This window comes from Somniosus microcephalus, chromosome 4 (assembly GCF_052327205.1).
Source record: "Somniosus microcephalus isolate GS21.2 chromosome 4, FLI_Smic_1.0, whole genome shotgun sequence".
In the NCBI taxonomy this organism is placed as follows: Eukaryota; Metazoa; Chordata; class Chondrichthyes; order Squaliformes; family Somniosidae; genus Somniosus; species Somniosus microcephalus.
Window position 1 is genome coordinate 290,524,255 of NC_140990.1, and position 27,742 is coordinate 290,551,996.

Consider the following 27,742-nt stretch of genomic DNA (forward strand, 5'->3'; position numbering starts at 1 on the left):
TGTTCATTGATTATAGTTCAGCATTCAATACCATTATCCCCTCCAAGCTTGTCAACAAGCTCAGTGAGCTAGAACTTAACACCTCCCTATGCAACTGGATCCTGGACTTCCTGACGGGCAGACCCCAGGTGGTGAAAATAGGCAGTAATACCTCCTCCACATTGATCCTGAACACGAGAGCTCCCCAGGATTGTGTGCTCAGCCCTCTTCTGTACCCCCTGTTTACTCACGATTGCGTGGCCACACACAACTCCAACTCCATCATCAAGTTTGCTGATGACACTACCATTGTAGGCCTGATCACAGATGGTGACGAGACAGGCTACAGGGAGGAGGTAAGCGCCCTAGCAGAATGGTGCAAGTACAACAACCTCTCCCTCAACATCAGCAAAACAAAGGAGATGATCGTGGACTACAGGAAGTGGCAGGGGGAGGGACACACCCCAATCTACATCGAAGGGGCTGAGGTGGAGAGGGTTAGCAGCTTCAAATTCCTGGGTGTATTCATTACGGAGGACTTAACGTGGTCCAATCACATCGACGTCGTAACCAAGAAGGTATGCCAACGCTTGTTCTTCCTCAGGAGACTGAAGAAATTTGGAATGGCCCCCCAGATTCTCACCAACTTCTACCGGTGCACCATCGAGAGTATCCTGTCCGGCTGCATCACTACCTGGTATGGCAACTGCACCGGTGGTGAAAGCTGCACAACATACTATAGGAATTAAACTACCTGCTGTGCAGGATATCTACCCCGAGAGGTGCCAGGGGAAGGTCCTGAGAATCATCAAAGGCGCGAGCCACCCCAGCCATAACCTCTTCACCTGCTCCCATCCGGTAAGAGATATCGAAGCATACGGTCTCGTACCAGCAGGTTTTGAAACAGCTTCTACCCCCAGGCCATAAGACTCATGAACGAATAATTTATTATTATTTATTACTGTTGTTTTATTTATTATTACTGTATTTCTATTAGTATTTTTATCATTGCTATGCCATATTTATTCCAATGTTGGGAGGACTCGTAAAAATCAACATTTCATTGTGCAGTACACACGTTTGCTGCATATATGACAAATAAAATTGAATTGAATTGAATTGATTGAACATAAGAACATAAGAACTAGGAGCAGGTGAATGCCATGCAGCCCCTTGAGCCTGCTCTGCCATTCAATAAGATCATGGCTGATCTTCTACCTCATCTCCACTTTCCAGCCCTATCCCCATATCCCTTGATTCCCTTAGATGCCCTGCTACAGCAAAATTTAGCCCAATGTCTCTTAAAATATGTTTAATGCCGAGTCAGCATATTGCTGTGACTATCATCAGATAATCACTGTAGACAATCTCTTAGAGGGGATGCATACCTCATTTTTAGAAGTTCCTGCTTTGCACACAGTGTTGGTCTCCAGACCTGACTGTCTAACCCAGCACCTGATAATTCCAGACCCAAACTGTGGATCACAGACTGCAGTGTAAACATGATCTTCTGCGGTTCAAGTCCCAAAGGACAAAATTTATCAGTACTAATTGGAAAACTTAAAAAAAATGATTCCCCAAAGGATTGTTCCTCATAGGATGAAGTTTGAAGGAATTTTAAAAAGTAAAAAGAAAATCAAGTTAACCATTTTGTGGGGCATGCCTTGTGACACCATGACATCATGGCGTCACCATCAAAGGAATCTCTGGGAGCCTATATCAGGTTCTAGGGCCTCCCAACCTGATGTGAACTTGGGAGTCATTTGCTCCTGAGTTCCGTGGTGGAATATAATTGCAACTTCAAGAACATTTTAGTGTACCACCATTCATTGCAAAGCTCCATTTTCAGCATTGCCATCCTTTGCCTTAACTTTGTTGATAGCTGTAATTATTCCTTTAATATTCCTTATCCAATTATCATTATGTTGGGACATGGTGAAAAATGATGTAGGATTTCACAGAATTGTTGGTTCTTTGGCTACTGTTACAAATGCATTCAGTATTCTTCATATTAAATAAAGACAGAATGGGCATTGAACAAAGGCACTGGGCTAGAAATCTGGCTAATAATGTTTGGTTTTTCGGTGCTATGGGTGCCATTTTTGTAGTGTATGTGCCTTTAAGAGCCCCCTGTGTACTGTAATGCCGGTAATGGCCACTCGGGCTATATAAGCCTGTATATTGTGTTGTATCAGTTAGTTCCCCTCCAGACTTTGTTCAGTAAACACCTGTGAAACCAACTCCTGTCTTCAGTGTCTCTATTAACACACGGATACAACAGTGGCGACGAATTGGAAACGGACTTACCTGCAATTCGGCAGCACCTCAAGGACATCGATTTCTCTGGTGTCCAAAGTCGAAGAAAATCAAGAAAAAGAAAAAGCTGTGGTTTCACCAGCTAACCGAGCTGGTGGCAGGTACTGCAATAATCCTTCCTGGGAATCAGGCTGGGGCTCCAGCAGCTGGCTCTGCAGCTAGGCCAAGCAGCGAAGGCAGAGGCAAGCAGTAACAGACGGGGCGGGAGCACTCGGGAGACGGCCGGCGCTGCAAGCAGGTCGGCGTTCAGACCTAGCAGAGAGAGTCCGGCGGGAACGAGTCTCCACCTGTAAATAAATAAATAAAAAGGGAAACCCGAGGGAAACAGCGTTGTCATCGGCAGCAGCGGCGGGGAAGCGCGGGAAGCGCCATATCTATTCTGCAGAAAAGAAAGAAAAGCGCGGGAAGCGCCATTTCTTTTCTAGGATGCCTAAGTCTGGCAATATTGATGCTTTTGATAACGAGATAGAGGATTGGACCACATATGTGGAAAGAGTGGAGGTATATTGCACCGCAAATGGAATAGAAAATGAAAAAAAAGCATCAGTACTTCTAAATCTAATGGGCGCAAAGACATACGGGCTGTTACGAAACTTAATCACTCCAGCCAAACCAAAGGACAAGAATTTTAAAGAAATTGTTGATACCCTACAGGAGCACTTAAACCCAACACCGCTGCTGATAGCGGAACGATTCAAATTCTTCAAGAGGAATCAACACAAGAATGAAAGTAACGCTGATTACCTCACCGAATTAAGAAAGCTATCAAAGTACTGCCAATTCGGGGCAGGACTAGCAGATTATCTTCGAGACAAATTCGTCTGCGGTCTCCTAAGTGAAGGAACACAGAAAAGGCTGCTTTCTGAAAAAGATTTAACACTGGACAAGGCTTTCATTATGGCTGTATCATACGAAGCAGCCGCAAGAGGAGCTGCAGAGATACAACAAAAGACACAGGACTTCGACACCCATGAAATGACACAGGGTTTCGAGAGATGTTATCGCTGTGGCAGATCCACCCATGACCAGAGGGACTGCTGGTTCAAGGACAAAGCATGCAGGCAATGCAGAAAGATTGGACACATTGCACGGGTGTGCCGATCTGGAGAAAAAAAATCCACGGACAGGAAAAAAAAATCGATAAAGAAAAGTACAGAAAGGTATAAATGATGACGGACAGAAGCTCCGAAGACCAGAAGAGCGATAGCGACTCCGAAAACAAGAGACTAAGCTGTCTCAAATTACATAATGTAATTGCCAAAGAAGATTACCAGACCATTTGGGTTACCCTCACGATAGCAGGGTCCCCAGTTAAAATGGAGCTGGATACAGGATCAGCTCTGACCGTCATAAATTGACGGGATTACGAGCGGCTATTTCCGCATATACCTTTAAAAGACACATCCATTATCCTGAAAACATATACGGGGCAGAAAGTATACCCCAAAGGAAAAATAAGGGTGCCTTATTTTCAACGGCAAGGAAATACAAAAGTTGTATTTATACCTTCTACAAGATGGTGGTCCACCGCTGTTGGGACGTGAATGGATCAGGAAAATACGTTTAGACTGGCACTCCATTCAGGCACTGACGGTGACCAGTAAGGAAAAAAACGATGATGACGTCATACCTGAACGATTAAAAGACATCTTGGCCAACGCCAAAGAAGTGTTTCAAGAGAAACTAGGAACCTTGAAAGGCATCACCGCCTCAATAAAAGTGGAAGATGCGGCAATTCCCAAGTTTTTTAAGGCAAGACCGGTGCCATACGCAATTCCTCCAGCAGTCGAGGCAGAGCTGGAGAATTTGGAAAAGGCATACGTATCATCCAAAATAGATTGGAGCGAGTGGGCAACACCCATCGTCCCAGTCATGAAGAAAGCGTTGAATAATGATAAATCTGAAGAACAGAGAAAAATTCGCATCTGTGGAGACTTCAAGGTGACTGTAAACCCGGTCCTTCACACGGTACAGTATCCTCTTCCGAGGATAGAAGATATTTTCGCCTCACTATCCGGAGGGAAACGTTTCACCAAAATTGACTTGGCACAGGCATATCTACAGATGAAGGTTGAAGAGGCCTCTAAAAAGTATCTCACGATAAATACACACAAAGGTCTGTACCAGTACAATCGACTGGTTTTCGGAGTAGCATCTGCTCCAGCTATCTGGCAAAGAGCTATGGAGCAAGTCCTCCAAGGGATTCCGGGGACTCAATGCTACCTAGACGATATCCTTGTAACAGGAGAAAATGACAATGAGCACCTTGCCAATTTGGAACAGGTGCTCACTAGGCTGAGAGAACGGGGCCTACGAGCAAATCGCCCCAAGTGCGAATTTTTCCAGAATCAAATATCATATTGTGGCCACATAATTAATAAGGAAGGGTTGCATAAGTCACCTGAAAAAATTGAAGCGGTCATAAAAGCCCCAGCACCTGAAAATGTTTCACAATTAAGATCGTTCCTGGGATTAATAAATTACTATCATAAATTTTTACCGAACTTATCAACTCTTCTGCACCCTCTTAATGAACTGCTACAAACAGGAGTAATTTGGAAATGGAGCAAAGACAGTAAACGTGCCTTCCATAAATGCAAAGACTTAATCACGTCCAAAGAAGTTTTGGCTCATTACAACCCATCACTGCCAATCAGACTGGCGTGCGATGCATCCCCTTATGGCGTAGGAGCAGTATTATTGCATAAATTCCCTGATGGCTTGGAACGGCCGATAGCTTTTGCGTCACGCTCATTGAACTCAGCTGAGCGTAACTATGCCCAAATCGACAGGGAAGCACTCAGCCTGGTATGGGGAGTGAAGAAATTCAACCATTACCTACATGGACAAAAATTTACCTTGTTGACTGACCATCAACCCCTCATCTCCATATTCAACCCTAAAAAGGGTGTTCCCATTATGACAGCGCAAAAGCTACAGAGGTGGTCCCTTTTTCTAGGGGCACACCAATATAACATAGAATACAAAGGATCAAAACAGCATGGGAATGCTGACGGTTTATCGCGCCTACCATTGCCAACGGTAGAAGAAGCACCTACCGTAGACCCAGTGGAGATTTTCCACTCTACCATAGTCGAATGTCTACCAGTAACAAATTCTGCCACTGAAAGGGAAACTAGAAATGACCCGACTCTCTCACGAGTCTACGATTTAACAGTGAAGGGATGGCCAGCACATGGCGAACCACTGTTGCCAGCATTCTCGCACAGTGTGCCGAGGAACCTTGATGTGTGGATCCAGAGTGGTGATTCCACCCAAACTCCAGGATAAAGTTCTAAAGGAGCTTCACGAGGGGCATCTGGGTGGAGTGAAAATGAAGAACCTAGCCAGGGCGTTTGTATGGTGGCCAGGTATCGATGGAGACATCGAAGAAATGACCAAGAGCTGCCTAGGATGCCAGAAGGTCCAAAACGCTCCACCACAAGCCCCTCTACATCCATGGGAGTGGCCCTCATCTCCCTGGCAAAGGGTACACATCGACTTTGCTGGTCCATTTATGGACTCAATGTTCTTAATCGCGGTTGATGCACACTCCAAGTGGCCAGAGGTAATAAAGATGTCCTCCACCACCACGGAAAAAACCATCACAGTATTAAGGACCATATTTGCCAGGAATGGGCTGCCTGAACAGATCTGTTCTGATAATGGACCGCAATTTGTGTCCGAAGAATTCAGGAAGTTCTTAAAAAACAATGGGGTTAAGCACTACACGTCCGCCCCATACCATCCCGCCACCAATGGATTGGCTGAAAGGTTTGTCCAGACCTTCAAGAAGGCCATAAAGGCCATGGGTAATGAAGACATAAAACTTCAGCATAAGGTGGATAACTTCTTGTTTGCATACAGGAATGCAACACATATGGTTACAAACCAAACTCCCGCCATGATGTTCTTCAATAGAAGCCTAAGATGCCGGCTGGATTTGATCAAGCCCAACATCAGAAGGGACGTGGAGAACTGGCAATTTCAAGGCATGAATGAAAGGCCAACTAGAACCTTCCAGATTGGTCAACAAGTTTTGGCCCGGGACTACCGTACCGAGAAATGGCAGCCTGGAACTATCTGCATACGACTAGGACCGCTGATGTATACCGTGGACATTGCAGAAACCATAATAAGGCGCCATGCTGACCAAATCATAGAGTCATCCGAAAAGGGACAACCTACACCACAACTCTATACGCCTAATGATGAAGTAGAGATACCCATATCTACCTCCGATCCGGTGATACTGGAACCCGATAAACCCGACACTGGCATTCAAGCCGAATCAGCCTTGCCAAAAGAACCTACTGCACCACCAGAAACTACTACACCACCGAGGCGTTATCCGGACCGAGTCAGGAAGCCTCCAGAGAGACTGACTTATAATTAATTAACTGCAGCAATGTGTAGATTATTTTTCTTGTAACATATAATTAATGATTACTTAAAATATTATGTACTGGTTGGCTAAAAGGGGAGGAATTGTGGTGTATGTGCCTTTAAGAGCCCCCTGTGTACTGTAATGCCGGTAATGGCCACTCGGGCTATATAAGCCTGTATATTGTGTTGTATCAGTTAGTTCCCCTCCAGACTTTGTTCAGTAAACACCTGTGAAACCAACTCTTGTCTTCAGTGTCTCTATTAACACACGGATACAACAATTTTGTTTCCAAAAAGGCTTTCGCGCCACACGTCGCACATGCATACTTCTGGTGCGTGCCGTGCCAGACTCCATCTTGGTAAAGGACAAAACAAGAGGCGTCCTTTACCCATGTCTGAAGCAAGCATTAGGCCATTAGCATATGAAAATAAGGGGCCTAACGGCTGCTTCTGCTCCCTCTTGCAACTTTGGTTTGTGCCTGAGGCTGTGAAGGAATAAGCCATATTCGAAAAATACGCCATTCTATGTAATAATTCTGGCCTTATTGTAACATGACAAACTCGGCTTGAAAATCTAAAAGCCTCAACAATCTAAAGCTGTAAACAGCGTACAGGCTATTGAGATAAGATACTGAATCAATAACCTTATTGAAACAGGAGGTTGGAGGTTCCTGATAGTCTGAAGCTTTGGAAAGAACACAATGGTACACCTTGTTAAGGTGTTTTAAATTACACTTCGGAAAGAAACACAGAAAATTAAGAAACATATGCCTTTGTAAAAATGACATCAAATGAAACACAAGAGACATGATTCTGTGTTGCAACCAGCTGAGGTAACTAAGAAGACAATGGTGCACCCGGTTGAGGTGTTTTAATTTACACATCGTAAAAAGACACAAACAGAACACCTTGGTAAGAATGACATCAAATAGATGCACCTGCTGATCACACCGTTTTTATGATAAGCTTCGAACACCTAGGGTAGAGATATAATTCTTAATGCTACCAGCTGAACTAACTGTAAGAATAGCAGGGGTCAGCAGGAAAATGACTAGAGTTAATTAGCTTGCATCAGCAGAAAACTTCAAGGAAATACCACTGCAAAAGGGTATAAAAATTGAACTTTCAAATGGGGTGATAGACTCGTTTGAAGGGGCAAAGCGATTTTCGGCTTCAGAGGCAGGCTCTGTAAGTCTACAACTCTTTGTACCTCGGGTATCAAAGGTATTTGATTTTGGCGGATATTCTGGAGTAATCTAAGAACTGTAAAACTAGCGAAGTTAAGATTTGAGAATAAGGATCTCTGATAATAGAATTGTAAGCTTTTTGCATTTGGAACTGTTAATGTTGCGATTGAATCACCAACTGTAACTGCATGTCAATTCTTTAACAAATCTATATATTTTTAGAATTGTCTCACATAGTACTTCTGTATCAAACTCGCAAAATCAATCTCTGTACACTTTTTGGTGAGGAGTTGCAGAATTCTGGGGGAGTTTTCCGGACCCTCATAATATCCGGAAGGTTACAGTTTAGCGAAACTTATTAAAAGTGCTATCTGGAGGATGGTAACATCTTCAGGTTGTTGCTTTCCTTTAGGGAGAGATAGTCTGGACCTTTAGACCCAATTAAGCATCTTTAGGATTCGGCTACCTCAAACTTTAGTTGAAAGTAAATGTCTGGGGAATACGCCTGATCTGGGGTAGCCCTAAAGGGGCTAGGACTAGTAATAACCCTTTCAGTTGGCGCCCAACGTGTATGTTAACGAGTTGATACAGAACCTATACTTATATTTATATCTATATCCATCTTGTAGATTATATTAAGTATAGAAGGAGTGTTTTACTCACAGTGGTACTAAGACCTAGATTTAAGTCTCTGGAGACGACAAGACCCTGATCAGGCCTTATAGAACTTAAATCAGAACTCCAAATTTCTTATAAAGTTCATATGAAACCCTAACCTGATGAAATGGCAAACCCTGTAGGAATTGGCTAAGTCTTTTTATTAGGAAATTCAAACAATTGCTTTATTAGGACAAATAATCCTATCCCTGTACCTCCACAAGACCAAGTAATAATTTGTGATGGATCGTCAATGATGATTAAAAAAGGGACATCCCAACAATCCTCAACTGAGGTGGGGATAGTAGTAGGGACTTTTCGAGATTCCTATTCTTTTTATCCAGAAGAATTACTGTCCTACCCCTTGGCCATAAGACAGCGCAATATGCTGAAGCCGCAGCATTACAGTATGCTTTAGAAAAGGCAGACCCTATTAAACCCACACTAATCTATATGGATAGTCATGGTGTGGAGATGCCGGTGTTGGACTGGGGTGAACAAATGTAAGAAGTCACACAACACCAGGTTATAGTCCAACAGTTTTATTTGAAATCACAAGCTTTCGGAGCGCTGCTCCTTCGTCAGGTGAAGTGGAGAGATGCATAAAGACACAACTTATATAGTCAGAGAATAATGCCAGATGATTACAGGTAATCTTTCTAACTGCCATTTATCACACCTCGGCAGAGAGATAATCACAGCAATCAAAGGAGTGAATGGTGTCCAAACAGGTTAGTCAGGAAAACATTTTCCTGACTAACCTGTTTGGACACCATTCACTCCTTTGATTGCTGTGCTTATCTCTCTGCCGAGGTGTGATAAATGGTAATTAGAAAGATTACCTGTAATCATCTGGCATTATTCTCTGACTATATAAGCTGTGTCTTTATGCATCTCTCCACTTCACCTGACGAAGGAGCAGCGCTCCAAAAGCTTGTGATTTCAAATAAAACTGTTGGACTATAACCTGGTGTTGTGTGACTTCTTACATTTGTATGGATAGTGACTACTGTAAAAGAGGATATAACCAAGATCTAGTTTTCTGGGAACAAGCACATTTTACCAATCATAAGGGTAAACCCATAAAACATAAGTCATTGTGGGAGGACATTCTCCGAGCGAGAATGGAGAAACAGAATTATCAGGTGATTCATGTAAACAGGCATACCACTGGGACAGTACACTCAAAAGGAAACGATCTTGCAGATGAACAAGCAAAACATTCGGTTTGCATGACACCCCCTCGAGAGGGGCCTGCCAATATTAGTGTAATCACTAGGGCAGAACGGGCAGCTAATCAGGATGAGGAACTGATTCAGCTATTAGACCCAACAAAGAGAATCTACCAGGATATAAACCAAAGTACTTTTACTTGGAAACCCCTACGGGTATTGTGCTAGTTAAGTTGCCCAAGGGAAACCGAGAAGTACCCCCAAGACACAAACGAGAACAGCTTGTAAAAAAAGCTCATGAGGGCATTGGTCAAGCACATTGTGGTGCCAGAACAACATTCTGCAAATTGACCCCCTTATATTGGTGGCCAGGCATGCTTAAGGCCTGTAGAACATAGGTGGCAAATTGTGAGCCATGCTATTTAACCAGTAAGTCATCACTAATTAAGCCACCACCATTGGCTCCTGTGAAAGCTGATGAGCCAATGGGAAAATTCTTTATTGACTTTATTGGACCACTTCCCCCATCTTTGGGATACAGGCATGTTCTCGTTTGTGTAGATGGATGCACTTCCTTCTCCTGGCTGGTCCCCACAAAAACTGTTTCGGAAAACGCACTCGCCAATGCTATTACTGACATAATTACTGTAGCTGGTGCACCCAAAATCTTACACTCCAATCAAGGCGGAGCCTTTGGCTCCAAGGTCTTCAAAGACTACTGCGAACAGAGGGGGATTGGGTTAGAGCACAGCACGCCACATCATCCACAATCAGCGGGGCTGGTGGAACATAAAAACCAGGAAGTAAAAAAGCTATTGGTCAAACTGTTGAGAATCAGGGGAAATAAGTGGACCACCGTCATTCCGGAAGTGCAGCTATCACTTGGTAATGTGCCCACATCTGCATCAGGGACAGTGTCCCCTAAAACTCCATATTATCTGATGTATGGAGTTGAGATGCATACACCGCTTACCCATAGTTCTTTTATTGTCTCTACACTCTCTGATTCCTTGACCCGACAGCGACAGTTAGATTTAAAAAAAGAAATAACAGAGGAGATTCATCAAATTGATCAGAGGATAAGGGAGGCAAATAGGCAGAAAAAATTGACAAACAAAGCATGGCAACCCCTAGTAGGAGAATGGGTACAGGAAAAGAAGTTCAAGCAAAAACCTAGTTTAAGACCGAAGTGGAAAAAACCTGTTCAAATACATTGTTATTAATGAAAGCACAGTTAAAATACATATTAATCAGCCGAATGGCAAGCATATTCTTAAAACAGTCTCCATAGACAATCTCAAACGATGTCCTGCGGGATACCGAAATGGAAGAACAATACAAGGTGCAGTCGTACACTGTCTTTCAGGACCCAGCTTGGAGCACGGCACAGGAAATGGATGTGATCGAATTACTGACGACAGTCAGTCAGACAGTGTCGCCGACTCCTCCACACGATGCTTGGCAACACCTCAGGAATTGGATTCGTGAAAAGCAACAACCGAAATAAGGAAAGATCAACGAGTTACTTCAACAAAGGAGGAAAACACCGCGGATGAAGAAAGAATCAACTGAGCACCTGGCAAGGCCTTTACGAAAACAAGAATCTGTCCACACGCTGGATCGAAGGAACAGCGTGTCAAGCTTCAGCTAGGTCCAAATGACGTCTCATTGACTCGTATGAATAATCACCTCTACGGAACGTACATCTGCCAATTGATCATTCTAAGTACATGTTGTTTCGCTAATTGTATGACAATGTACCTATCATCCTTTTAAATTGTGTTCAATTTAAAATAAGGCAAAACATTGTCCTAGGATGACTTAAAAGGAATTTTTCATGTAGCACATGATTAGGCTCTTATGAATCTTGTGAAATTAATGTGCTATTGAAACCTTATTAGTAACATTGGCCAAACTCTGTCTTGATGCTCAAGCTCATTTTTTGGTCAAGAATGGGGTGTGAAAGATTAAGCCATATTCAGAAAAGTACACCATTCTATGAAATAATTCTGGTCGTATTGTAACATGACAAACTCGGCTTGAAAATCTAAAAGCCTCAACAATCTAAAGCGGTAAACAGCATACAGGCTATTGAGATAAGATAAGTTGTTGACACTGAATCAATAACCTTATTGAAACAAGAGGTTGGAGGTTCCTGATAGTCTGAAGCTTTGGAAAGAACACAATAATACACCTTGTTAAGGTGTTTTAAATTGCACTTTGGAAAGTAACACAGAAAATTAAGAAACATATGCCTTCATAAAAATGACATCAAATGAAACACAAGAGACATGGGCCTAGAAATTCAGTATAGCCACTTTTGGGGCGGTAAAGTCGGGCGGCCGCTAAAGTTTGCGCCCGGCGCAAAGTCGAGCCCCCTTCGCCGATATTCAGTCGCATCACCCTAAGAGGTTGCTGCTGCGCTAAAACAGGTGATGCACGACTATCATTAGGCGCTAAGCCGGTGGCCCGGGGCGCTAACACCAGAAGTTGGGCGCAGGGCAGGTGCGGTGAGCTGCTGATTGACGGCAGACACTCTGGCTCCGGTGAGCTCTTAAAGGGGGAGGGAGGGTGTTTTTTTGAAAGGCCGCTGTATTTGTGTTTTTTGGGGAGGGCTTCTCTCCATCAGTTTGTTATGTTCCGGACCTCCTCCTCCTCCTCCTCCTCCTCCTCCCCCTCCTCCCCCTCCTCCCCCTCTTCCTCCACCTCCTCCTCCTCCTCCTCCTCCTCCTGTGTTGAGCCAAACCAGACGATCCGTCTCTCACAAAATGGAGTGTTGCAACACGGCTGCCGTTTCTAGTGCAGGGGAAGTGCCCTTTAATTTGCGCTCCCCGTGGCCCGCATCAGCTGAACAACGTTCCACTCAACAGTCGTTAGGGCCGCCCGGCGCACAATGGGGCGGCGCGAGTGAAGTTCCGGTTCCGGGCGCACAAAGGGCGTTGCACGACGAAATGACGTCATGATCTGCGCGTGCAGCTGAGCGCGCGCAAAGACTTTGCGTCGGCGCTAAATGTCTACTGAAGTTGGGGCGAAGCGCAGATCGCGCTGCGCCCGGGCACTAAGCGCTTAGCGCTCGAGATCTACTCCTCCTAAGGCGCTAACGGCTGGCGCAGCCAACTGAATTTCTAGGCCAAGATTCTGTGTTGCAACCAGCTGAGGTAACTAAGAAGACAATGGTGCACCCAGTTGAGGTGTTTTAATTTACACATCGTAAAAAGACACAAACAGAAGACCTTGGTAAGAATGACATCAAATAGATGAACTTGCTGATCACAACGTTTTTATGATAAGTTTCGAACACCTAGGGGCTGATTTTCCCGCAGGTGCGGGGAATTGTCGGGTTCCCCGAATGTCGGGTTCTGACACGAATCTAAATGGGTCAGCCAGCTGCATGCAATTTTCCCTCAATTGGCCAATTAATTTCCAGCGTGTGGGCACCCTTGCTAATTGTCCATTTCCAGTCAGAAAGCCCCACAGTATGATGTCATAATTCGTGGTGCTTAAAGCACCTTTGACTGCTGTGATTATCTCTCTGCCGAGGTGTGATAAATGGCAGTTGGAAAGGTTACCTGTAAACATCTGACATGATTCTCTGACTATATAAGCTGTGTCTTTATGCATTTTTCCACTTCACCTGAAGAAGGAGCAGCGCTCCGAAAGCTTGTGATTTCAAATAAAGCAGTTGGACTATAACCTGGTGTTGTGTGACTTCTTACATTTGTCCACCCCAGTCCAACTCCGGCATCTCCACACCATTTAAAGTCTCCAGCAAGCTTTTCAACCACTGCAGGCTTCCCAACCAGTCATACAGAATGGCAGAGGAGCCTGCACCAACTGCTGCCAGCGGCAGAGGCCAAGCTGCCACCAAATTTGATGAGACGTCACTGCAGACATTGGTGGATGGGGTTAGGGCCCACAGGGAGGTCCTCTTCCCTAGCTCAGGGAGGAAGAGGCCTCCCAAAGAGACCCGGGCTGCATGGATGGAGGTGACTGCAGAGGTGAACTCTCAGGGAGTCACCCGACAGACCTGGATACAGTGCAGGAAGCGCTTCCATGACCTTCACCGTACAGGAAAAGTAAGTATGAAGTTTCCATCACCCTCAACCTGATCCCCATTGCCTTTCCCCACCAGCACTCAGCTTCAGCAATCTCTTCCTCCACATCCCACTTCACAGTCACATCCATGCACCCTTACCCATTCCCTATCTCTCTATGCTCACATTCACATAACTATTCCACCATGCAGCCCTCACACTGCCTCTCACTCTGATGCTTGGAACACAACTGACAACACACAGGGAAGGCCCTTGGTCTTGCAGCCTCACACCATCTTTGTCTCCCTCTAAGTATCTATGCTATGCAATCTCTACACTCACTCCTGCACTCTCACTCAAACTCCACTTGTCTCCCTCATTGCAGGAAAAGAGAGCTCACAACAGGAGAGAGCGAGCCAAGACTGGCGGAGGGCCACCCTCAATCGCGCACCTGACCCCCTGGGAGGAAGCAGTGATGGAAATTGTCGGGGCTGACGTGGCTCCGGCAGCTGGGGAAGGAGAGACAGGAGCAGGCCCGCAAGCTGGTGACAGAATAGTTTTCCATCTCTCTCATTGACATAGCATGAGTCGCTGTAACGATTCTGAAGCTATATCATTTGGCCTTATGAGCATCTGCAAAGTCCAATGTGCATGTAACCTTGGCATCACATCTCTAACTCTTTCCTTTACTCCCCCACAGGACCATCTAAAGCCCCCATCCCCACTGCAGAGGAGGAAGAGGCTGAGCAGCCAGACGCCTCAGAGGAAGCTCCAACCTCTGAGGGCGCAGCGTCAGCAGAATTCAGCGCACCCAGCACCAGCGCAGATACTCACACCTCGGTGGGGCCTTCGCGAGATAGAGTACTGTTGTCACCTGGTGTATCACAGCTCACAAGTGAGCATCAGCAGATTGTGGAGACAGGGACAGCAGTGGAGAGTCCTCATCGGAGGGCGCAGGCCTCTGCCAGCTCAGCTCAGCTGCATGTCGACCCTCTGCCTCTGGGTCTATCCGCAAGAGAGGAGGTGATGATTCTCCATGCACAGATGCAGGAGTCTCTGGCAGGTTTTGTCTCCAGGGTCACTGTCAGTGTGGAGTGAATGGAGGAGTCCATGGCGAGCATGAGCAGAGCCTTATTGGAGTCATTGGCGCATGAAAGCATCACCACGGAAAGGATGGCTACCTCCGTGGTAAGGCTGGCTGCAGCCGAGGAGAGGAGGGTTGCAGCCGAGGAGAGGAGGGCTGCGGCTGAGGAGAGGAGGGCTGCGGCCATGGAGGAGCTTAGTCGCCAGGGTATCGAAAATGTGGTGAGTGCTCAGAATAGAATGACATCTCTTGAGGAGCGATGGGCATCTATTGAGCACCAAAACCAGACCTTCATGGAAGTCCCTTTGAGCAGGACTTCCAGTGCAGATACAGGTCCCCATGGCCCCCCTGATGTGCAGCAAGGTGCTCTCCAGCCACTTGCAGGCACTGAGGGGGAGCTGACCCATGAGAGGGAGGTTGTTGGCACACCTCAAGGAAGTGGGGGCTCCTCTCCACGCGCTCACACTTCCATGCCACTTCAGAGCCCTCGGTCAGAGTCCCGCCAGAGTCCACACCCAAGTGAGATAGGAGTCTCAACCCCTGCACAGCCGCAGGAGCAGCAGACTGCTGGCGAGCCCTCACAGGCTCGCCACCCCAGAGGACGCCCGCCAAAGGTGTCGAGACAGGAGCAGCAGGAAAGTGAGCAAGGGGCCTCCACATCTGCTGAAGCCATAGGGGTACCACTACGTAGAAGCACGCGTAAGAGAAAAATAAAGCACCACTCATCACAAGGGTAGTCACTTGGGTGAAAAGTCTTGTATATTGTTTTAATGCCATCAGTTTCTTGTACATAAAATATCTGGTGGCAACTGCTGCAGTTGTGGCGTCTGTCATTTGGCAAATGGGGATTTCACATTGAGACGTTAGGATTTCTTGCAGATGTCAGCAAGCTGGTCCAATAGGTAGAAATGCACAGGGATGGGCCACTGTCCATGGTCAGTTAAGAAGCAGCGAGGCTACAGTGTTTCAGGTACCAGGCTACGCAAATCTGGCCAGGATGAGTGCGTTCCTTGCATTCCGCCCAGCAATGTTCTCGCGCACTGATGCTGCTGGTTGATGGGCCTCTGCAGGATGCTTGTTTCCGTCCTCCTCCTCCTCCTCCTCCTCCTCCTCAGCATCATCCTCATCCAAGGCAGCTTCATCCTCATCCGAGGCGGCTCTGTGAGGAGCCTCTTGGTCCTGCGGAATCGGCAAGCCACGACGCTGTGCCATGTTGTGAAGTACACAGCAAACCACTATGATTTTGGAGACCCTGGCTGCTGAGTACTGCAGGGCTCCACCTGATCTATCGAGGCATCTGAAGCGCATCTTTAGCAATCCGATGGCTTGCTCGATAATGCATCTGGTGGAAATGTGGCTGGAGTTGTAGCGCTCCTCAGCTTCGTTGGCTGGTCTCCTCACCAGCGCCATTAGCCAAGTCCACAGGGGATATCCCTTGTCTCCAAGTAGCCATCCCTGAAGTTCGTTTGGCGGACTGAATAGCGGAGGCACTGTTGACTGGCACAGTATGAGGGAGTCATGGCAGCTGCCAGGGTACTTGGCACAAACATGCAAAATCACCTTCTTGTGGTCACACATCAGCTGAACGTTAAGGGAGTGGAAGCCCTTGCAGTTGACAAAAACTCCTGGATTGCGATGGGGTGCCCTAAGGGCCACATGTGTGCAGTCATTGACGCCCTGCACCCTTGGAAAGTCTGCCAGCTGAGCTAATCCACGCGCTCGCGCCCTCACACTTGCGCGATCCCGGGTGAAATGGATGTGATTGCGTGCGAGGGCAAAGAGGGCATCGGTGATCTGTTTGATGCAAGTGTGTGTGGCCGCTTGGGAGATGCCGCTGATGTCTGCTGCTGATCCCTGGAAGGAGCCTGAGGCATAAAAGTTGAGTGCGGTGGTGACTTTGATGGCCACTGGTAAGGAGTGTCGACCTGGTGCTCTGGGCATCTGTAGCATTGCGCAGATGTCAGTTACTACCTCTCACGAAAGTCGGAGCTGCCTTTGGCACTGCTGCTCAGTCATGTTGAGGTAGCTCACCCTGTGTCTGTAGACCCTGTTTGGGGGGTATCTCCTGCGCCGACGGCCTTCCATGCACTGGCCCCTTCTGGCCTGTGCAGCTTCAGGTGGCTGAGCTGCAGCCTGTCGCTCCTGCTGGTGCTGATGTTGCTGGTGCTGCTGTTGATGGTGCTGCTGTTGCTGGTGTTGCTGTTGTTGCTGGATCTGCTGCAGCCTCCTCTGCTGTTGGAGATCCTCTAATGCCAAGAAGGGAAGGAACAAAAGGCCTCCCATGCTTCTGGCAGATGCCTCCGTTGAGGAAGCGCTGAGTTAGGGTGCTGAGAGGGGCTTCCCAGGAGCTCACACTGGAGAAGTGTGTGAGGCTCCAACCTTCCACAGCTGTGCCTAAGCCTTCAACAAGTTGCCCCAAGCCTGGAGCAACAAGGTCCTGCAGCCTACAAATGCTGCCTGATTAAATCTCTTCATTCCTGATTGACCTGCAGCTGAAAGTAAGCAAGCCGACATTGTTCACGCCAGGTTTCATCAGCGGTGTTCCCACCAGGTGTGGTTTACGTGGGGAAAGGCTGAAAATTGCAAGGGCCCCTTAAAATTGGATTACAGATACCAATTATTGCACATTAGACTCCCGACAACCAGTCCCGTCTGCTGCGGGCGGGACTGATTCGGGTCGCGTTGAAACAACGGGGCAAAAGTCGGACAGGGCGGAGAATCGGGTGGGGGGTTCGCGACCCCCTATTTCTGCGAGTTTCAACCCCCGCTCGCCTGAAACCCCGCCTGACAGCTCCAGGAAAATCGAGGCCCTAGGGTAGAGACATAATTCTTAATGCTACCAGCTGAACTAACTGTAAGAATAGCTGTCAGAAGAAAAATGACCAGAGATGATTAGCTTACATCAGCAGAAAACTTCAAAGGAAATACCACTGCAAAAGGGTATAAAAAGTGAACTTTCAAATGGGATGATAGACTCGCTTGAAGGGGTAAAGCGATTCTCAGCTTCAGAGGCAGGCTCTGTAAGTCTACACCTCTTTGTACCTCGAATATCAAAGGTATTTGATTTTGGTGGCTATTCTGGAATAAACTAAGAACTGTAAAACTAGCGAAGTTAAGATTTGAGAATAAGGATCTCCGATAATAGAATTGTAAGCTTTTTGTATTTGGAACTGTTAATGTTGTGATTGAATCACCAACTGTAACTGCATGTCGGTTCTTTAATAAATCTATATATTTTTATAATTGTCTCACATAATACTTCTGTATCAAACCCACGAACTCAAACTCTGTACGCTCTTTGCTGAGGAGTTGCAGAATTCTGGGGGAGTTTTCCGGACCCTCATAATATCTGGAAAGGTTACAGTCTAGCTAAACTTATTAAAAGTGCTATCTGGAGGACGGTAACATCTTCAAGTTGTTCCTTTCCTTTAGGGAGAGATAGTCTGGACCTTTAGATCCAACTTGGGCTATGACTAGTAATAATGCTTTCAAGGCAGCCAGTGCCAGTGCTGATTGCATCCTGGAAAACCAACTCGAAACAGCACGGAATTCAAGAAAAGGTAAGTACTTACCATAATCATCGATGCTCCTGGTCGCAAGATCTCCAACCTCACTCCCAACTCCAACTTCCAGGCCCCCCCTATCTCTCCCCAACCCTGGCCCGACCTCCTAACCCCCACCGACAGCACTCCTCACCCCCCCCACAATACTCCAGACTGCCACGATCTTCTTTCCCGACCCCTGACAGCCCTCTGATTGCAATCTGAGACCCATCCATTCCTCCCCCAGACTCCTGTGATCTTCCCCGACCCCCAACAGCCATCCATTCGCACTCCGAAGCCCAGCCGCTCCTCTCCCAGACCCCCGTGATCTTCCCCGACCCCCGACAGCCGTCCATTTGCACTTCGGAGCCCAGCCATTCCTCTCCAGACCCCCGAGATCTTACCCAATGACTTACCTGAAAATTGGTGCACGAACCTGTGCGGGCTCCTGCTGCAGCGCCATCTATATGATAATGAGTCATAGAGTCATAGAGTCATAGAGTCATAGAGTTTTACAGCACAGAAAGAGGCCCTTCGGCCCATCGTGTCTGCGCCGCCCATCCATCCCTGTCCAGTCTAATCCCATTTTCCAGCATTTGGTCCATAGCCTTGTATGCAATGGCATTTCAAGTGCTCATCCAAATGCTTCTTGAATGTTGTGAGGGTTCCTGCCTCCACCACCCTTTCAGGCATTGAGTTCCACATTCCAACCACCCTCTGGGTGAAAAAGTTCCTCCTCAAATCCCCTCTAAATCTCCTGCCCCTTACCCTGAATCTATGCCCCCTTGTTATTGACCCCCCCACTAAGGGGAAAAGTTCCTCTTTATCTACCCTATCTATGCCCCTCATTATTTTGTACACCTCAATCAGGTCCCCCCTCAGCCTTCTCTGCTCCAAGGAAAACAACTCCAGCCTGTCCAGCCTCTCTTCATAGCTGAGGCGCTCCATCCCAGGTAACATCCTGGTGAATCTTCTCTGCACCCTCTCCAAAGCAATCACATCCTTCCTATAGTGAGGCGACCAGAACTGCACACAGTACTCCAGCTGTGGCCTCACCAGCGTTTTGTACAGCTCCATCATAACCTCCCTGCTCTTATATTCTATGCCTCGGCTAATGAAGGCAAGTATCCCATATGCCTTTTTAACCACCTTATCTACCTGCTCCGCTGCCTTCAGGGATCTATGTACATGTACACCAAGGTCCCTCTGACCCTCTGTACTTCCTAGGGTCCTACCACTCATTGTGTATTCCCTTGCCTTATTTGTCCGTCCAAAATGCATCACCTCGCACTTTTCAGGGTTAAATTCCATTTGCCACTTTTCCGCCCATCTGACCAACCCGTTTATATCGTCCTGTAGCCGGAGGCTTTCCTCCTCGCAATTTACCACCCCACCAATTTTCGTGTCATCTGCGAACTTACTGATCATACCTTTTACATTTTCATCCAAATCATTTATGTAGATCACAAACAATAAGGGACCCAGCACCGATCCCTGAGGTACCCCACTGGACACAGGCTTCCAGTCACAAAAGCAACCTTCGACCATCACCCTCTGCCTCCTGCCACTCAGCCAGTTTAGGATCCAACGCGCCAAGGCACCCTGGATCCCATGGGCTCTTACCTTCTTGACCAGTCTCCTATGCGGGACTTTGTCAAAAGCTTTACTGAAGTCCATGTACACCACATCCACAGCATTTCCCTCATCCACCCCACTAGTCAACCCCTCGAAAAATTCGATCAGATTTGTTAGACATGATTTACCCTTAACAAAGCCATGCTGACTATCCCCGATTAATCCTTGCCTCTCCAAGTGGAGATTAATTTTGTCCCTCAGAATTTTTTCCAATAATTTCCCCACCACAGATGTTAGACTCACTGGCCTGTAATTCCCTGGTTTATCCCTGCTACCCTTCTTGAATAATGGTACTACGTTAGCTGTTCTCCAGTCCTCTGGTACATCCCCTGTGGCCAGAGAGGTTCTGAAAATTAGTGTCAGAGCCCCTGCAATCTCCTCCCTTGCCTCCCACAGCAGCCTGGGATACATCTCGTCCGGGCCTGGGGATTTATCCACTTTTTGGCCCGCTAAAACCGCTAGCACCTCCTCCCTCTCGATGCTAATATGTTCAAGTATGTCACAGTCCCCTTGCCCGATTTCTATGTCTGCATCGTCTTTCTCCATAGTGAACACAGATGCAAAAAATTCATTTAAAACCCCACCTACATCCTCTGGCTCTACACACAGATTGCCACTTTGGTCCCTAATGGGCCCTACCCTTTCCCTGGTTATCCTCTTGCCCTTAATATACTTATAAAACATCTTAGGATTTTCCTTTATTTTGCTCGCCAGTGTTATTTCATGGCCCCTCCTCGCCCTCCTAATTTCTTTTTTAAGTATGCCCCTGCACTTTTTATACTCCTCTAGGGCTTCTTCTGTCTTTAGTCTTTTGTAACTGCCAAAAGCCCCCCTCTTATTTCTAATGCATTTTTGTATATCCCTTGTCATCCAAGGTTCCCTTTGCTTGTTGGTCCCACCCTTGACCTTTACAGGAACATGTTGGCGTTGTACTCTCTCTATTTCCCTTCTGAAAGTCTCCCACTGTTTTGATGTGGATTTTCCTATAAGCAGCTGCTCCCAGTCCACTTTGGCCAGATCCTGCCTTATCATATTAAAATCGGCCTTCCCCCAATTTAGAACCCTTATTTCCGGGCCGTCTTTGTCTTTTTCCATGACCACCTTAAATCTCACCGAATTATGGTCACTGTCGCCAAAATGCTCTCCTACTGACACTTCCACCACTTGCCCGGCTACATTCCCCAGAATTAGGTCCAGTACCGCCCCCTCTCTTGTAGGACTTTCTACATGTTGGCTCAAAAAGCTCTCCTGGATGCACTTTAAGAATTCTGCACCCTCTAAGCCTTTCACACTCTGACTGTCCCAATTTATATTGGGGAAGTTGAAATCCCCCACTATTATTACCCTATTATTTTCGCACTTCTCTGAGATTTGCCTACATATCTGTTCCTCTATCTCCCCCTGACTGTTTGGGGGCCTATAGTACACTCCCAGCAAAGTGCTTGCCCCCTTTTTGTTTTTAAGTTCTACCCATATGGCCTCATTAGAGGAACCCGCTAATATATCATCCCTCCTTACAGCAGTAATTGACTCCTTAATTAATATTGCAACACCCCCTCCCCTTTTACACCCCCCTCTGTCTCGCCTGAAGATTCTATACCCCGGAATATTGAGCTGCCAGTCCTGACCCTCCCTCAACCATGTCTCCGTGATAGCAACAATATCGTACTCCCATGTGTTCAACAACAACTTCAGTTCATCCACCTTATTTGCAAGACTCCTTGCATTAAAATAAATGCCTTCCAGCCCTGCCATATTCTCTTTTGCCTTCACATATTTGCTCTGCCTTCCCAGCTGACTTGTTTTTCCCTCTGTATTTGGCCGTAAATCACCCCCTACTATAGCTCCACTCTGTACCCCAACCCCCTGCCAAGTTAGTTTAAACCCTCCCCAGCAGTGCTAGCAAACCTCCCCGCAAGGATATTGGTTCCCCCCTGGTTCAGGTGTAAACCGTCCGACTTGTACAAGTCCCACCTTTCCCAGAAGCAGACCCAGTGATCCAGGAAACTAAAGCCCTCCCCCTTGCACCATCCCTTTAGCCACGCATTCATCTGTTCTATCTTCCTATTCCTATACTTACTAGCACGTGGCACCGGGAGTAATCCAGAGATTACAACCTTTGAGGTCCTGCTCCTTAATCCTTCACCTAGCTCCCTAAATTCTTGCTGCAGGACCTCATCCCTCTTTTTACCTATGTCGTTGGTACCAATGTGGACCACGACCACTGGCTGTTCTCCCTCCCCCTCCAGAATGCCCTGCAGCCGCTCAGTGACATCCTTGACCCTGGTACCAGGGAGGCAACAAACCATCCTGGATTCACGTCTACGGCCACAGAAACGCCTATCTGTTCCCCTTACTATAGAATCCCCTACCACTATTGCTCTCCCACTCTTTTTCCCCCCTTCCTGGGCAGCAGGAGCACCCCCAGTGCCAGGAAGTTGGCCGCTGCTGCCTTCCCCTGGTGAGTCATCCCCCTCAACAGTATCCAAAGCGGTATACTTGTTTGAAAGGGGGATGTCCGCAGGGGTTCCCTGCACTACCTGCCTGCCTTTGTTGCTCCGCCTGATGGTCACCCCCTGTGCTGCCCTACCCTGAGGCGTGCACAACTCGCTAAACGTGTTATCCACGAGCCTTTCAGCATCGCGCATGCTCCAAAATTCATCCACCCGCAGCTCGAGCGCCGCAATGCGGTCTACAAGTAGCTGCAGCTGGATGCATTTCCTGCACACATGGTCATCAGGGACACTGGCAGCATCCCTGACTTCCCACATAGAGCAGGAGGAGCAGAGCACGGGTCTGAACTCTCCTGCCATGACTTACCCCTTTAATTTCTTTAAAAATGTATTCAATACCCCAGTTACAGGTATGCTCTAGGGCACTTTATTTACCAACTATCCCCACTACACCACAGAAATTTAACACCACAGAATTCAAGCTTGTATTGAAAAAAGAGAAATACTCACCAACCAATCACCTACCTGCTCCCTGGTGACGTCACACACTGATTACTTTTTACCTCTCTCCCCGCTGCTGAGTTGGTCTGGCCTCGCCTCTCTCCGGTTTTTATACCGGTCTCACCACACTGCTCCCGACTGGTCTCGGGCCTCGCTGGTCGCCGGGTTTTCTCCCGAGCTCCTCCTCGCTGCTCCCGCTGGTCCCGACTGGTCTCGGGCCTCGCTGCTCTCCGGTTTTTATACCGGTCTCACCACACTGCTCCCGACTGGTCTCGGGCCTCGCTGGTCGCCGGGTTTTCTCCCGAGCTCCTCCTCGCTGCTCCCGCTGGTCCCGACTGGTCTCGGGCCTCGCCTCTCTCCGGTTTTTATACCGGTCTCACCACACTGCTCCCGACTGGTCTCGGGCCTCGCTGGTCGCCGGGTTTTCTCCCGAGCTCCTCCTCGCTGCTCCCGCTGGTCCCGACTGGTCTCGGGCCTCGCCTCTCTCCGGTTTTTATACCGGTCTCACCGCACTGCTCCCGACTGGTCTCGGGCCTCGCTGGTCGCCGGGTTTTCTCCCGAGCTCCTCCTCGCTGCTCCCGCTGGTCCCGACTGGTCTCGGGCCTCGCTGCTCTCCGGTTTTTATACCGGTCTCACCACACTGCTCCCGACTGGTCTCGGGCCTCGCTGGTCGCCGGGTTTTCTCCCGAGCTCCTCCTCGCTGCTCCCGCTGGTCCCGACTGGTCTCGGGCCTCGCTGCTCTCCGGTTTTTATACCGGTCTCACCACACTGCTCCCGACTGGTCTCGGGCCTCGCTGGTCGCCGGGTTTTCTCCCGAGCTCCTCCTCGCTGCTCCCGCTGGTCCCGACTGGTCTCGGGCCTTGCTGCTCTCCGGTTTTTATACCGGTCTCACCACACTGCTCCCGACTGGTCTCGGGCCTCGCTGGTCGCCGGGCTTTCTCCCGAGCTCCTCCTCGCTGCTCCCGCTGGTCCCGACTGGGCCTGAGGCCCAAAATCCCCGGCTCCTCGGACCTTCCCATTTGAGCATGGGCTGTTAGCATCTGCGGGTAAGGCACCCAAAAATGGATGTTACTGAATTTCTAGGCCACTGAGTTTTAAAGACATCAAAATAAGACTAAAAACACATAAAAATTAAATTTGTATTAAACCTTAAGATAAGGCTCTTGTGTTGAATGTCTGTCAGAATAGCCCGTCAACATTCACTGTTTGCAGTGGGCACTTGGCAAAGTATTGAATGATGTTTAACATCTCTGGGTCTGTACCCTAGCAAGGAGTCAACATCTCAGAGGTTTTTTTTCTGCTGGTTTTTTCTCCACTCTTGTGAAACTACATCGTTGGGGAGTTGGGTCAGTGGTGTGCAAGATTGCACTATATCTGGATGAAGTGAGCTTAATGAGCTTGATAGTCTTTTCCTGCCCTTGTTTATATATGCTCATATCGATCTATCTGTAAATTTTGAGTTAGTTACAGATCCAAAAAAATTGAATAATAAAGAAATACAGGAAACTCTTTTTTATCCGGCACCGACGGGACCGGCGTGGTGCCGGTTGATCAAAAAGTCCGGATTACAGAGAGGTATACTTACCAAGGTATGAGAGCCCCGTACATGGCCACAGATCCAGGAACCCTGGTTACACGGCCACTAATATATAGTAAAATTTACCTGAACCTACACCTGAATTTTGCCGGTTAAGAGAGATTTCTGGATATTTAGGTGCTGGTAAAAAGAGAATTTCCTGTACAGGTATTTTCTGCTGCTGTCAATCTACTAAAAAACAATCACGCTTTACTCCTGACCTCAGGACATGTAGAAGAGGAACTGGCCTCTAATTGATGTTAAAATGTGCTTCCTTACACCAACTAGACCTTAAGAGACAGGATAGGTTATATACAGCTGCACTTTAGCAGTCCAGTGATACATTGCCCAGTGCATGGTACAATGTTCCTTACTTATAATAAACAGCATGTCATACACCTTACTGTGAGCAATCCTCAGGTGTATTTATAACAACAGCAAGTGTATGCCACTTAGACAGCAGAGATTGTTATTGCGGCAGCACCAAGTTTCAGATGGTGACCTTTGTGCATTTTACTCTTTAAAACGTATTTTTAAGTTGTCTTTTGTGACATTTGTTCCTGATTGATGATAGTGTTCCAGGAATAGTCCTCAAATACTATAATTAGTTGACTCAATGCACAGAGATGTTTGTTAATTGCCCATTAAGTGCCAAATAGGATTTCTTTTAAGGCTTATTTGCTGAAAAGTCAACACAAAATGTATTTTCTGGGATTGAGCTTCAGAAAGGACATCCTGCGTAAAGCTGAAGTATGTATTTTTTGAGGAAAATTTAAATACTAATTATAGAACAGGGTTACTGAAACGAATATAAACTCTAGATGATGTCACTATTTTATTCTCATTTGCATAGCGAGAAAGGGCAAAAAGTTAGCAAATATGCCTATATTCAAAGATCCAAAAGTGACATTTTGCCATTGAATTAGGAACATAATGGGCGGCAGCTTTCTAACTACTTTATACACAAGATACTTGTTGAACTGCTGTAAGAATATTCAACAAAGAAACAATAGAAATTACAAAAAATTATATGTCAAAGTTTGGGAAAAAAACCTCTGAACCAATGTTGAAGTTGATAATTTATTCAATGGAGCTTATTTGCAGCACTTAATACAATTAAACTTCTCATGCTTGTTTATTGACAGCAGAAATAAAAACTCACAATCATGGGTTTTCTGTCAATTTTTAGAAATTCTGCAGAATTATCCTTTTCTCTTGCTTGAAAATAATTGAAATCAAACTCACTGGTCCCAAAATGCAAGAATGTATTTACATGCTCCTTGGATAATAGCAACATTACCATAAAACCATTCTGTTGCTTAAAAAGGGCCAGCTATGGCAATCAACCACATTCAAAATGGCAGTCAGTGCAGCTGTGCATGTAAAGTGTTTGTGATTTATAAATTGTGGAACATCCTTGCAAAAACACAGGAATGTCACTCACCAATGATAGCTTTCATCATTTCCCCCAAGTTGCAAGCAAAGTTTAAACGTGGCACCTAGAAATCCATAATTTATTAAAATAGAAATGTGGGTCTCACATTCCATTGACAAATCCTGTGTAGGCATTCCTATTGACAGGAATAAGATGCCCACAGGTTGTTGTTGCTCTTTACCTGTGAATATTCCCTGTAATGCCAGTAGGTGGTACTCTAATAGGATTCCCAATGCTCTGAGCACTGACTTGTAATTCTCCTTATAACACGCCAGAAATAGAATTGAATTAAGCATGCAATTGCGAGCCTCCCACCACTGCGAGCGCTATGGGACCAGTTGTTTAAGTCCAGTCTCCATTTTATTTTTCTACACTGTACTAGCCTTACCTTGGCCTCCTTTCTTCCTGCCTTTTAGCTGGTCCCTATATCTCTCATTTGCAGCCACCTGCTTCTCTTAACTGCCTGCCATCTGCATTTTTCAGGCCAGCCACCTGTGCATTTTCCAGCCTTGCCACCCACTTCTTTTTGCCACCTCTCATGGAAGTCTTCTCCTCTTACCTGCCTGCCATCCACATTTTCCAGGCTGGTTGCCCACTTTTCCTCCAGCCTCTAGCTGCTCCAAACTTTTCTTTGCTGCTTCCTGTGGCTACCTGCTTCTCTTAATTCCCATGACAGTAATACTCCACAATCAAAATCAGGACTGGAGGGAGCTGGGGCCCATACATAAATTGCTCAGTGAACATCAGCCACCACAATTATGGGGACTATTGAAGGCAGCAGACAACTTCACTCCCATCAATTTGGCACCAACAAAGATAAAGAAAATAGTAAGAGAAGGGTGAGAAGTAGTGGGGGAAGGGTTAAGTTTTATGGGGAAAATTTGAGGACGTCAGGACACAAAGGTAAGTGGGGCAACCTGAAGCTGACACAAGCGATACATAAACCATAATGGCCTCATTACTTACAACGCAACCATCAGGCATGAGATGCCAAGAGCTATACCACAACATGCAGCACTATGGATACCCATCAAGAAAGTGTACGCCTCAAAAACTTTTGCACAACAGCGCAAAGATCCAAGGGCAAGTGGAACGATAAGGATCAAATGGGGAAATACCACATACCTCCCTCACCCACAACAATGCAAAATAACAAAAAGGCACAGCAAAAAAGACAAAGAAAACATAACTAAATCAAAGCGCCACAATCACTGAACAAGATAAACAGAGAATCATTAGAGGACACAGTGACAACATGAAAAATATGCATACAGGTAAGACACAGAACTTATCCTGATTCTGTGGACAGCACTAGTATATAAAACAAATGACAGCTGTTACAGAAAAGTCAGTCAGCCCAGGTTTTGTTTTTACTTCAATCACCATTATTTTTCTGCTTTGTATTGATTTTCAGTGTTGTCAAAACAGACCATAATAATATGAAACATGAAAACCATCAAAATAAAGATGAATGTTGTTTCTAAAGAAAATGAAATTTAAGAAATGAATCCATTTGAAAATAAGCACTGCAACACACAAAGCAGCCACCAGAGATTTCTGTAAAAATCTATTACCTTGTTGTGTTCACCTCATCTCATCTTTTATTTCTTTTTCTTCCTGCTTTAGGTCACCCTTACAGGATTCATCAGGCACAAAATTGGGATCGCTGGCACCTGTTTTTTCGCCGGTACAAGGGCCGTTTTGGTTCCAAAATGGCGTGCGCACACTTGTGGGGCGAATTGCATCAGACGCCATATTCGTGAGCGCAAACGCAGTGAATGTCCG